We start from the raw sequence: 12,586 nt of genomic DNA on the forward strand, positions 1-12,586 counted from the left end.
CGAGAACTCCAAGGGCACCGTTCTCCTCATAGTTATTGTACAATAGCTGAGCACAGTTTTCGTGATGATCTTCTGGCAGCTGGCAGTAAAGTGTCTTGTGAAAGAGAGGCCTTTCTGCAATTCACACTGTTATTATGTGAATTTACAGCCGACTCTATTTACCAGTAGACCACATCAAAAGTCTAATTTTGAGGCCTTTTTGTAAAAGTGAGGCAGAGGCCAAATGGCTCTCTTGCTCCCATCCTCACACGCAAATAGCAAAATCCCTAAAGTCCAACTAAAAATAGGGGAGGGAATGCGTGGGGAGGGAGAGGAAAGTTCACTTATTGCAATTCTAAATTTTTAACTACTTTTTATCCATTAATACTGTGGTTCTTGTTTTTGACTAATTTCTCAACAAAGTCAGAAATCATCCAGGGCAGGCAGGTGAAGGTGGGCTGAACACCGTAGAGGACCCCTCAGGTTAATCAGAAGCATCCTTCGCTCCTATTTGAATTTGCAAGGTTTGTAGATAATGGAACAGACTGCTCTCAGGCTGGGAGAGCCTGCAGCCACTCCACCCCAAGAGTAAGGGAAAGGCAGCTTTAGCTTAGTATTTTAAGGTTTCAAAAGAGAGATGGGTATTTGAACTTTCTGAAGTAATGGCTAGCAGAAAACCCCATTGTAACAGACACTTCTTGTCTGATGGGAGCAGACAGAACCCTTTCGAAGACGATAATGCCTAGAGCTGAGTGTGACTTCTCAGGTAGGAGAGTGAGTACCTGTCCTGGTACCCATCCTGTGCGTTGGAAGACCTCTTTTTATGAGCTTATGAAGAAAGATAATGGGGGGAGGGGGGTGTGGGGGGTTATTTTTTCAAATGTTTTGGGGGTCTAAACAAAAAGCTCCCTCCTCTGTTTTGGGTCCTTTAAGTTTCTCTGGCTGCCTGCAGAGTGGCATTGACCATTTTCTCTGACAAAGGCTCATTCAACAGGAGCTCAAATGAAAACATTAACAGTGAACTGAGGAGGTACTTAGAGGGCCTGAGTTTAATTTTGCTGACATTGTCCTGATTCTGTTTGAAAGGTTGAGAGGGTCTTCCCATCCTCCAGTAAGCAATTACTACCCAGTGCCTGGGAGCAGCACCTCTGCCTGGAGGGCTGGCTCTACAGCCTTTCAATCAATCAGACAAGTTTAAAATGAGATGGCGCTTGGGGGGGAGGGGGACAGGGGACTGGGGGGAGGGGCGGAGATGGAGGCGGGGTAAAGCTCAGAAACTCCCTGAGAGAGCGACCCAGGAGTGGCTGAGAGAGCAGGGGAGAGGGAGAGAAAGGCCTCTGGGAGTTGTAGACGCGACTAGTAGTAAATGAAAAGGAGGAGGCAAGGGCAGGCAAAGAGAGAGTGGAGAGAGTGGAGAGGTGGGAGAAACACGAAGGAGGGAGATATAAGATGGAGTGAGAGGGTGGGGGAGAGCGCAGCAAAGAGGAGAAAAAGGTGAGATGAAATGTGGGCAAGAGAAAGACGGAAAGAAGTGAAGACGGAGGCGAGAAGTGGATAGGCGTGGGGGGCGAGGTGAACAGGGGAAAGGAGGGGACGGTGAGAGACAGCGTGGGCAGCTTTCCCTGCTGTCAGAGCCCCTTCAGCTCCCGCATCGCCACCACCTCCGCCCAGTGCGGTCCCCCGGCCCGCTGACCCCATGCCCACCACCCGAGGGCTCCCCCAGACCCAGGATGAGCCCGCCCGGGGGAGGCGCGGCACCGCGCGGCCCCTGCCCGACGGGCCAGCAGCATCCCTTCCCGGGGAGGCCACGGGGACCCGGCAAGGCCGCGACGCATCGACCGGTCTCTCGGCTCGAGGATTGACCGCGGGCGGGGGTCTCCGGGCCAGGCGGCCATCGATCCCGCCGCCCCGCCGCTCGGATTGAGGACGGAGGCGTTTACTGGCGGCGCGCTCCCCACCGGGCGGGCAAGGCCGGGATAAATGGGAGCAATTGGGCCGGGCGGCGCCGAGGCACATCTGCCCCGCACGGATGCCGCGGCCCGGGCTCGCAGCAATTAGGGCTGAGTGTCTAAATCGGCCAAGTTCACCGCGGAGCATGTCCGGCGCCTTGTTTACTGCCGAGACGTGCTCTGCCAGCTCCCCGCAGCCCGCCCGCCGGGCGCCGAGCCTCCGGGCGCCGCGGGGAGGCCGAGGTGGTGGGCGCTGCGCAGCGCGGGGTGCGCGGGGAGGCCTCGGGGGCGTTGGTCGGCGGAGGCGAGGGGCGTCAGCGCAGCCCCAACTCCCAGTTTGGCGCCTGCATTTCCTGGGCCAGAGGCCCTGAAGGTTCAATTCTAACATGGGCTCCGTAACCCTGGGTGGGTGCGGGCCGCTCGGAGCCTGTGTGGCCTCTGCACTGGGGACGGTGTGACACCTCTGGTCCATCGGTTACTAAAGGAGTGAATGAGATCTTGTATCTAGCGGCTTGGCCCCGAGGTCATCAGAACAGCGCCCTCCAGGAAGGCAGCACCCAGGTCCATGAAGTCCACCGCCTACGCCCAGTACAAGCAGACTCCCCAGCCGTTAGCAGGTGCTCCACAAACACGTGTTAAATAAATGAAGAAACAGGAATCACTACTACTACTAACATAAACCCGCTTTCACTGGTAAGCAGTCCTGTGTGCTAGTCCATGGCTGGTCTCACACCCCATTTAATACCTGCTTAGGGGACAGGGAGTGTTATGCCTGTTTCACAGTTGAGGAAACCAAGGTCAGATAGTTAAGGATCTTGCTCCAAGTCCCCAGCTAATAAGTAGGGAACCAGGGCTTGAACCCAGAACCTCTGGCTTCACTCCCAGCCCCCACCCCCACCCCTCGCCCCTGCTTCCTACAACTACAACTCACAGCTGCGTTTACACAAGCTGAAAATCAAATAGTTAAGCCTATCAAGTGCCTTGGCTAAGGGATGACTCTTTATTTGTATATCTTACCAAAATCAGTCTTCTCACTACATTGTCTTTTCTTCCATTCCTCAACCATCTACCAGGAGTAGTGTGGGGGCGGGGGGGGGGGGGGGGGGCGGGATGCGCATGCTCCTGGGCCGGTCCTCACTGGATTGAAGGCCGCCTGCACCCACTGGTGGAAGCAGACCCACTAGGAAAACAGGTTTATCAGTCCCCTCTGGCAGCCATAACATAATACCACAGACCAGGTGGCTTAAACAATAGAAATTTACCTTCTCACAGTTCTGGAGGCAGGAAGTTCCAGACCCCTGGGCCAGCAGGATGGGTCTCTGGTGAGAGCGCTTTCCTTGGATTGCGGATGGATGTTTCCCCTCGCATGCCTCCAGAGAGAGGTCTCTGCTGTCCCTTCCTCTTCTTATATCCTCCAGTGCTATTGGATCAGAGACCCACCCTGTGACCTCATTTAACTTCATCACTCCTCTAAAGGCTCTGTCTCTCAAAACAGACACATTGGGGGCTAGGGCTTAAACATATGAATTTGGGGGGGAGGCAGGTAGACACAATTCAGTGCACAATAGCAGGGCAGGGAGAGACAGAAGGACAACTATATCCCATGCCCTTGATAAGGACTAGCACAGATGACCAGCAAAACACTTGGAAGCCAGAGAAGGGAAGGGCTAACTCCCTGAAGAAAAGGGCTTTGGAGCCAGATCCTAGAATCATGGCATAGCAGGGTCAAGTTGGAAGAGACAACATCTCATTTGTCAGATAGGGAAACTGAGGCCCAGGGAAAAGAATTTGTGATGGTACTCTTGGGCGTCAGATGCTCTTCCCCTGAGGGAGGTCAGAACCAAGAGTCAAGGTTCCTCCAACCATTGCATTGGGTTTCGCCAGGGAGGGTGATGGGGAAGGAGAATTGTTGGGCTAGGCCCTGAGAGTATGGAGCCAGCTGCAGGGAGGAAAGGGAGGGGAGGGGAAGGAATCCAGTTCTGAAGGAAGAGAGGGATTGGGCCCCATCAGCCTCCCTCCAGATTTACTTAATATCTCTCTCTTCATCTTCCCCCTAGTCTAAGTCACCTCCACCAGGGTGCCCACTGGAAGCAGATGGGCCCAGACTGGCTGTGGGGACCAAAGATGACCATGGAACCCACAAAAAGCTGTTCTACCCCATGAATAACCTGTAAAGTAGATGCCTTGGAAGGATTTTAATCAGGGGAAGGAGTGTGGTTAAAAGGTCATCTTTACTTCCTGATTCATCAAATCATTATTTATTGAATGCCTACTATATGCCAGGCACTGCCCTAAACACCTGAGACATATCAGAGAGCAAACAGGCACATTTTAATAGAGAGTACATTTAAATGGGGGTAGGAAGAGAAGGATTATATAATAAAAAATTAGCATAGCAAATAAATACATTGTATAGTATTTTAGAAGGGGATAAGTACTGTACAAATGGAGGTGGGGAGATGAGGGGAAGGGGGAGGGACGTGATTATTAAAAAGGGTGGTCAGCTTAGGTCTCATTGACCAGATGAGATTTGAGGGAAGACTTGAAGGCAGTGAGGGAGGCTGCCATGCAGATATCTGCAGGAAGAGTGCCTAGGCAGAGGGAACAGCCGGTGCAAAGGCCCTGAGGCAGGAGCATCTCTGCCTGTTTGAGGACTAGCAAGCTCAGCTCCAGCAAAACAAGCAAAGGGGAAAGAGGTAGGAGGTGAGGTCAGAGAGGTGTGTAGGCCCCACCAAGGACTTCAGACATTACTGAGTGACACAGAAGCCAAGGGAGGATCAATTTTAAGTGTCAGCAGTACAGCATATGCTTCTCTAGGTTTGTCTCGAGTCGTAAATGATTCCAAAAGCAGGGTTCTTTAATACAAAAATAAAAGTGTCACACTCACAGAAGTATCAATATTGCAGACTTTAAATATCCTTTAAAATATCATAGTAACTTGGAAAACCCAAAGCCAGCATCAGGACCACTGATGGGACTGGGCTAGTTGCACACGCTGGTTCAGAGCTGAGGCTCTTGCTGCCGTGGGACCCTGAGCAAGCGGCTCATTCCTTTGTGCATCAGCTCCGTCACCCACAGCAACTGGGTTAATGAAAGTCTCCACCTCTTAGGATGGTTATGAGGCTTAAATGAGAGGGTTGGTATCAATACTTAACAGGATGGCTGGTATCTTTTAAGTGCTCGATAAACACGAGCTATTATTTTCACACAATTAGTATTTGAACCTGAACTCCAAGTCTCCTGGTTCCCAGTCCAGGACACTTATCACGGCCCCAGCGATAGTACTAACAACAACTTAACGTATTCCGAGTACTGACTCTGCACCAGGCGCCATACTAGCATCTTATATGCGTTATCTTGTTTATTTCCACCATTTACCACAAGAGGGCCTGCGGCTCCAGCAGGTGTTCACGTCCCTGGGGTCACACAGGTATTAAGTGGGCCAATCAGCACTCAGATCCAGGTGAATCTGGCTGCAGGCCCTGCGCTCCTCACTATAACCTCTCCAGCCTCCCAAGTCTCCTGACAGCAACCTCCTCCGTGGGGGCAGATCCAGATGAACCACAGAGGGGTGAATATCTGTGCCTCTTGGTTCATCACACAAATTAATTCAAGGTGTCATCACTCTGCCCACTGGTGACAAGCTGGAGTGGCTCACTAGCCACCCACGATGCAGACTATTTCTGACAGAGTCAGACCAAGTAGGAGCTGATATCAGCAACCAAGGTCAGGTTTATTCTGGATTCTGAGGCCCCTTCTCTCTCTTGCCTTCGTGTACTGCGGGTGAGTGTCTCTATCACTTCTCTTAGGGGCTTCTGAAGCATAATTTGCTCATGGAACTGGATAGTGTTTGCATCACCAGGAGAGCGTAGTGGAAAACTTGTAAGTGGACTTGGGTCATATCTCCCAATAGCATATGGTCCCTGACCATCTCCTAAGGACCCTTCCTTATGTCAGGCTGGGAGGGAAGAAGGATAAGGCAGTCATTTGTTGCCTTCAGGTGGCTCCTGTGCCAGTGATGGAATGAAGAGCTATATAGAGGTATAGTCTGTTTATTAAATGAGGGGACCTAAGAGGGTGTTCACAGAAACAAACTGCACCTTATCTCCCTCTGTCACTTCGGGATCTCTCTTTGGACTCTGATTCATTCTTTTCTACCTCAGGATAAAACCTCAATCAGGTCCCATGGTCTTCTGGGCTCTTTCAATCATGAGATCTATTCTGTTTCCATAATTTAAAACCACCATTGAGGACACTTTTTCCCCTACTTGACAGATGAAATTTGGGACCCTTCCAGACATGTGTCCAGGGGGAGAGGAGATGAAGGAAAAGAGACATTTTTGTGTGTCTTACTAGATCTTTATGTGTCTTACTTGGTCACCTGGGTTTGGTGCCCTCAGTCAACCAGAGTGCATTGCCAGCTAGTGCTCTCTCCTGTCCCCACCCTCTTTTTTGGAGGAACTTCTGTGGATTCCTCTCCTTTGGTTTAGACAATGCCTCTCCTCCAGGTGGCCAATCAGACCTCAACCCCAGACCGATTTCCAGCAGTCCCCCTGGACTGGGCTGACTGACAACTCCCCAGAGATGTCCACATGCTAATCCTCCCTGGAGCCTGTGAGCAGCTTACCTTGCATTGCAAGGGGGACTTTGGGATGTGACTAAGTTAAGGATCCTGAGATGGAAAGATTATCCTGGATGACTTGAGTTGGCCCAGTGTCATCACAAGAGTCCTTATGGGAGGGAGGTGGGAGGGTCACAGTTAGAGAGAAGACATGAGGACAAAAGCAGAGGTCAGAGAGAAGAAAAGATGCTACATTGCTGGTTTTGAAGGTAGAGGAAAGGGGCCATGAGACGACGAAAGCACCTGGCCCCAAGAAACCGGAACAACAAGGAAATGGATTCTCCCCAGAGCCTCTGGAAGGAACACAGTCCTTCCTACGGGCCCATTTTAGATTTCCAACCTCCAGAACTATGAGAAAATAAATGTGTATTGTTTTAAGCCACCAAGTTTATGGTAATTTGTTACAGCAGCAATAGGAAACTAATACACTCCTTTTCTGCTCGGGTCCCTGCCCCCTTCCAGGAAGCCCCTGGTAATGGTATCAGGCTGGCTGCCTTCCGAAGGGTCCACATCTGGTTCCCAGAAAACCCATCCTTTGACACTAACCTGCTGAGTGTGTAGCTTGGAACCCAAGTAGGCAACCCTCCACTCTGCCACAGCCTTTAGACTTCAGGAACAAGTGAAGTCAGGATCCTGTATTTCCCAAATTCTAGGAGACAAATGCCATGCTACCAAATGCACTTGAATCTCCTCCCACGTGGCCCAAGGTGAGAAGGAAGCACCCCCTTTCCCACCTTGAAGTACATTCTCACATGAGGTACATTCTTCAAATATTCTCTCTCCCACCCTCCCACATCCCAGCCCCTCCTGGGGCTAACACACCACTTTAAATCAACTATACTTCAATTTTTAAAAAAAGAGTGGGAGGGGCTTCCCTGGTGGTGCAGTTGTTAAGAATCCTCCTGCCAATACAGGGAACACGGGTTCGAGCCCTGGTCCGGGAAGATCCCACATGCCCCGGAGCAACTAAGCCTGTGAGCCACAGCTACTGAAGCCCACTCACCTAGAGCCCATGCTCTGCAATTAGAGAAGCCACCGCATGAGAATTCCCTGCACAGCAACAAAGAGTAGCCCCCGCTCAGCAACCAAGAAAGCCTGCATACAGCAACGAAGGCCCAACACAGCCAATAAATAAATTAAATAAATAAATTTATTTTGAAAGAAAAGAATGGGAGATTTTACATTTAAAAAATTAAAAAGTAAAAAAGAAGTGAGGATGGAGGCATGGATGAGGTTTTTCCCTCAGAGCTTCCTGAAGGAACCAACCCTGCTGACACTTTGGTTTTGGACTTCTAGCCTCCAGAACTAAGAGAGAATAAATTTCTGTTGTTTACAAGCCACGCAGCTTATGCTTATTTGCTGCGGCAACCCTAGGAATCTAATACAGACATTCCTGAGTTTTGTCCCCCTAAGCAAGACAAAAAATGTAAAGGCAGTAATTATTTGGTTCCCACTTAGGATGAGTGGGTCTTTAAAGTAAATAAGCCATAAGAATCAAGCTCCCACCTCTGATGGGAGAGGCAGACTAGTGAAGACCTGGCCCCATTCTGACCCATTCTGATGGATAAATGGGGAAATGCTGTAAGAAGACCAGCCACAGGATCAGCTGTGGGTTCCATGACACCATGACCCTGCTGGATACTGGGAAACCCAATCAACCTCCCGACTTTCCCCAAAACAAGCATCCCTAGCAGGGACCCAGCTCAAGACCAACCATGGACCAACAAGAGTCACTCATCCTGCAAGCATCTCAAACTCATCCACCCCCAGGAAGAACATCTGGACCTCAGGGTACCTACTAAGAACAGGACATACATGGCATGGATGCCTCTCCCACCTTCTTTGTTATTGAGGGGTGGAGGGAACAGTTAAGCCCATGGGATGCTGTCTGAATTTCAATCTCAACCATGTTGCTCTACAACTCTGTGACAGTAGGCAAATTATTTAACCTCTTTGTTCCTGTTTCCTTGTCTGTAGAATGAGGTTAATAGTGCTTAATGTTGTTGAAAGTTTAAAAGAAATAATACATATACAGCACTTTGCATAGTGTCTGGTGTAAGCACTCAAAGAATATTAGATGTTATGGGTATTAAGCATCCTTGAAACCCCATAAGTAGGTCCCTGCTACCTTTAATGCTTCGTGCTGAGTGCTTTCTAGTCGATGGGGGTGGGCTTGGGACACCTGGAATAAGTTGCTTCCTCTTCCCTCACTTCATCCAGCTACTCAGCAGGCAAAAGAAGAAAAAAAAAAGAATATAAGAAGGACACACACACAATATAAGAGGAAGAGCATGTAACCAAGAACAAATACAGAAGGAATAGAAAGACCTTAACAAAGTGTCAGGAAGAGCTCTTCTCACGAACGAAATGTGTGTGTAAAGAGTTAAAGAACAGAAGAGTTTAAAAACCTGTTTGGAGCAAGATGAACCTGTAAGGAACAAACCAGCGGGGGGCCAGTGATGCACTGCTACCCTGTACAGAAGGAAAGCAGGCATACTCAACCTTAGTTCTGCTGGACTCAGGTTTGCTTCCAAATCGTTCCACTTAGAGCAGGCAGAACACCCACTGTTGGAAGAGAAATGATGCCTAAATAGCTAAGGAGATTGTGAGCAAGCACCAGGCTCAGAGTAAGGACATCTCAGGGACATGAGGGAACTGCACACGTGGCTGCAGAACCTGTCAGTAGATGGAGGAATCATGACATTTGGGGTTGCAGGAAATAAGACAGAAAAAAGTGTCCTGATCTTTGAAATGAGTATAAATTGGAAAGATTCTACAGTCTGGGGAACTGAATGACAAAAGCCTGCACATTTTAGAATGTGTGCCTGTAGGAGAAACAATACAATGATTTGAAGCATGAGTTCACCTGTGAATAAATGATGACTTTGGCCCTGGAAACCCTATTTGGTTGAGTCTTTCTAACCTCCTCATCCACTTCTCTGTACCTCTACAACCTAAGGGATGTTAATGCGGGCTCTACTGCTATCTACTGATGTGACAGGCAGAATAATGACCTCAGAAGATGTCCAAGTCCTGATCCTCAGAACCTGTGAATATGTGTGTTACATGGCAAAAGAGAATTAAGGTTGTAAGTGGAATTAAAACTGCTAATTAACTTTGAGATGACCTTAAAATGAGAAGATTATTCTAGATTATCTGGGTGGGCCAATGTAATGACAAGGATCCTTACAAGTGAGAGGCAGGAATTTCAGAAAGAGCAGATATGATGACAGAAGCAGAGGTGGCAGGGATGCACTTTGAAAATGGAGGAAGGGGCCACGAACCAAGGAATGCAGGCAGCCCTTGTAAGCTGGAAAAGGCCGGGAAAGAGATTCTTCCCTACAGCCTCCAGAAGGAATGCAGCTCTGCCAACACCTTGATATTAGTTTGTCAAACCTATCCCAGACTTCTGACCTATAAAAACTGTAAGATATTGAATTTGTGTTTTTTTAAGCCACTAAATTGTTTTAACTTGTTATAGCAGCAATAGGAAACTAATACAACTGGTTTCTGCATCATCTTACAATTATTTTCTAATCAGTTAACATGGACTCTTTCTGCCTCTGACCCCTCTGCCTCATTTCTCCACATGGCTTTCTCTACCAGACTAGAACAAAAGCTGTGGTTAGCTCTGAGCTCACATCTCCCCAGTGTTGCTGCCAGGAGAAAAAAGGGGTATGATGCTCTTCTCTTACTTCCAATTAAAATTCCCCCATGGAATCACTCTGCTTGGCATGCCTGGGCAGGGGACCAGTAGCCCCACCAGGACTGACTGGTTAGAGGTGGGAGGCAGAGAAGAAAGTAGTTGCCCAAGAGAGGAGGAACTAATAACACTAGAAGAGAGGGGTGAAAACGGCCACTTCCCTCCCCAAGCTCTAGGGCTACGTGGACAGCTCTTTGCAGGACCATTTCCATCCTCTCTGGCTCAGGATCCGAACACAGATCTGACTTTCAGTGGATGCTCGGCTGGGGCTTTTGATCAACAGGCTATGTCTTCAGTGGATTGGGCCATGGGTAGAGTTTGCTCCCAGACAGAAAGGAGGATAAGTTGCGCGTGGGGAGTACTTGATGAGGCACAATTCATGCGATCAGGGATCAGTCTCAATTCTCAACTATCAAGAGTTCATAACTAGGGGTAAATTAGGAGTTTGGGATTAACATATACACACTACTATATGTAAAATAGGTAAACAACAAGAACCTACTGCATAGCACATGGAACTATACTCAATATCCTGTAATAACCTATAATGGAAAAGAATATATGTGTATATATATACGTATAATTGAATTACCTTGTTGTGCACTTGAAACTAACACAACATTGTAAATTAGCTATACTTCAGTTTTTAAAACTCTTTCCCAAAAAACGAGTTCATAACAGACACTAGTAGGGGACAACTTTATTATTAGTCAGTACAACATTCATCCATTTTAAAGTCAATTAACTAATTAGGGTCATTCCTTGAACCTGTTAAGACTGGTAGTTGAAATTGCCACAAATGTGTTTTAAGGGGAAAAGAAATAAAGTTTGGAAGGTGGTGGGGACTGCTGTCTGGGGTGGAACTTCATGGGATAGTTTTTTTGTTTTTTTTTTAAGTATTCTCTCCTATGTTTTCATCATTCTTTTCCATGGAAGCACTAGCTGAGGACATTAAGTTGGTCTCAGATTACCCCTCTCTCAGGAGGGTTCTCTCATCAAAAAGTGACTGTTCCCAGCAGCTGAGCCTGTGGACCCCTCAGTGAAGTCCAGCTGGTGCTTGTGGCATCACCCATGAGGCCGTGGGTACCTCAATTCCAGGGAGCATCCCTTGGAAGAAGCCAGCCCAGGGCAGGACCTGGGCCTCCCTGTCAGGTGCATGTAAGGCCGGAGGAAGGGAGAACAGCCACCAAGTCCCAGAGGAGTTTCCTAAGCATAAGCCCCTCAAAACAGTAAGGTCAAAGTTCAGGGGGGTTAACAGCAATGAAAGACAAAGGTCAGAGACAAACTTGGAGCTGAGCCACTGCAAGAGGAAGCTGGGAAATGTGGATCTTGCAAAAAGAAGGTCCAGATTCGTGCTAGAGAGGCACTGCGGACACGAGTGGTGGTTCTGGGTGTGGTTCCTACAAACACTTGCATGGTTATAACATTTTCTCTTAAAGGGATAGGATATTATAGAGAGTTTCCACTGTACAATTTCATAATTGCCTCTTCCCTTTTGTTTCTTTGTTTTTTCATCTATCCATCTCTTCCTTCCTTCTTCCTCCTCTCTCCTCCCCTTCCCTACTCCTTCCACAAGCATTTATCGAGGGTCTCTTTTGTGCCTGTATTACAAGAGGCAGGTTATAGTCTGGAGAGCTTAGATTCTTCTTTGTATAGATGCCCAAGAGTGTCAGTTATTTAAAATTCAATACCTGTAAACAACTTGTGAGCATACCATATTTTAGTGCCTGTCTGTGTTTAGTCAAATACTGAGAACATATGTCTCTTTGTAAATCTACTCCCAGGACCGTTAAGAGTGATTCAGAAAACACTCTGAAACGTGCCAGCTTCCATTTCTCCCTTCGAGTGGAGAGGATTTGCTCAGAAAGAGCTCACTGATCCATCCCCAGACCTGCCCCACCTTTCTGCCCTCCCTCACCAGCCTCTGACCTCCAAAGAAAGAAGCACCTACAGCTCAGCGTCCCTGGCAAGGTGGACAAATGTGGCATGCAGGTGGCACCCTCACAGCGTCTGTCAGACTCCAGTGGTTAATAACAATGCTTCCAAGGATGAAGTAAAAAGGGCCATACGGCATTGCAGGAAAAACAAAGGCACTAAAATTTAAGAGGGAAGTAAAACTTGTTTATGGGTCTCACTAAAGAAAAGTTGCTGAGTATTGAGTCTCAAGACCTATGCTGCCGCTGTTGATTGGGACTTTTTTTTTTTTTTGGTGGGGTGGGTAGGTGCATGTGCTTTTTTCAGGATTGGAGAGCTGCTTATTGTTGCTGTTGTTTTCAGGAGACATCATTTAACCAGGTGTTTATCAACAACTCAGGAAATCCTAATGATGTAAAG

The 12,586-nt window shown here is 48.2% G+C and overlaps 1 long non-coding RNA gene across 1 annotated transcript in view; it reads right to left on the reverse strand.

Moving 5' to 3' along the window:
• Positions 1–3,009, reverse strand: part of LOC130837982 (uncharacterized) — a 46,449-nt gene extending 43,440 nt beyond the window's left edge. Inside the window, exon 1 of the long non-coding RNA XR_009049623.1 lies at positions 2,946–3,009. This is a non-coding gene — a long non-coding RNA (uncharacterized LOC130837982). The remainder of the gene's footprint in view (positions 1–2,945) is intronic.
• Between the last annotated feature and the right edge of the window lie 9,577 nt (positions 3,010–12,586).

This window comes from Hippopotamus amphibius, chromosome 16 (assembly GCF_030028045.1).
Source record: "Hippopotamus amphibius kiboko isolate mHipAmp2 chromosome 16, mHipAmp2.hap2, whole genome shotgun sequence".
Taxonomy (NCBI): Eukaryota; Metazoa; Chordata; class Mammalia; order Artiodactyla; family Hippopotamidae; genus Hippopotamus; species Hippopotamus amphibius.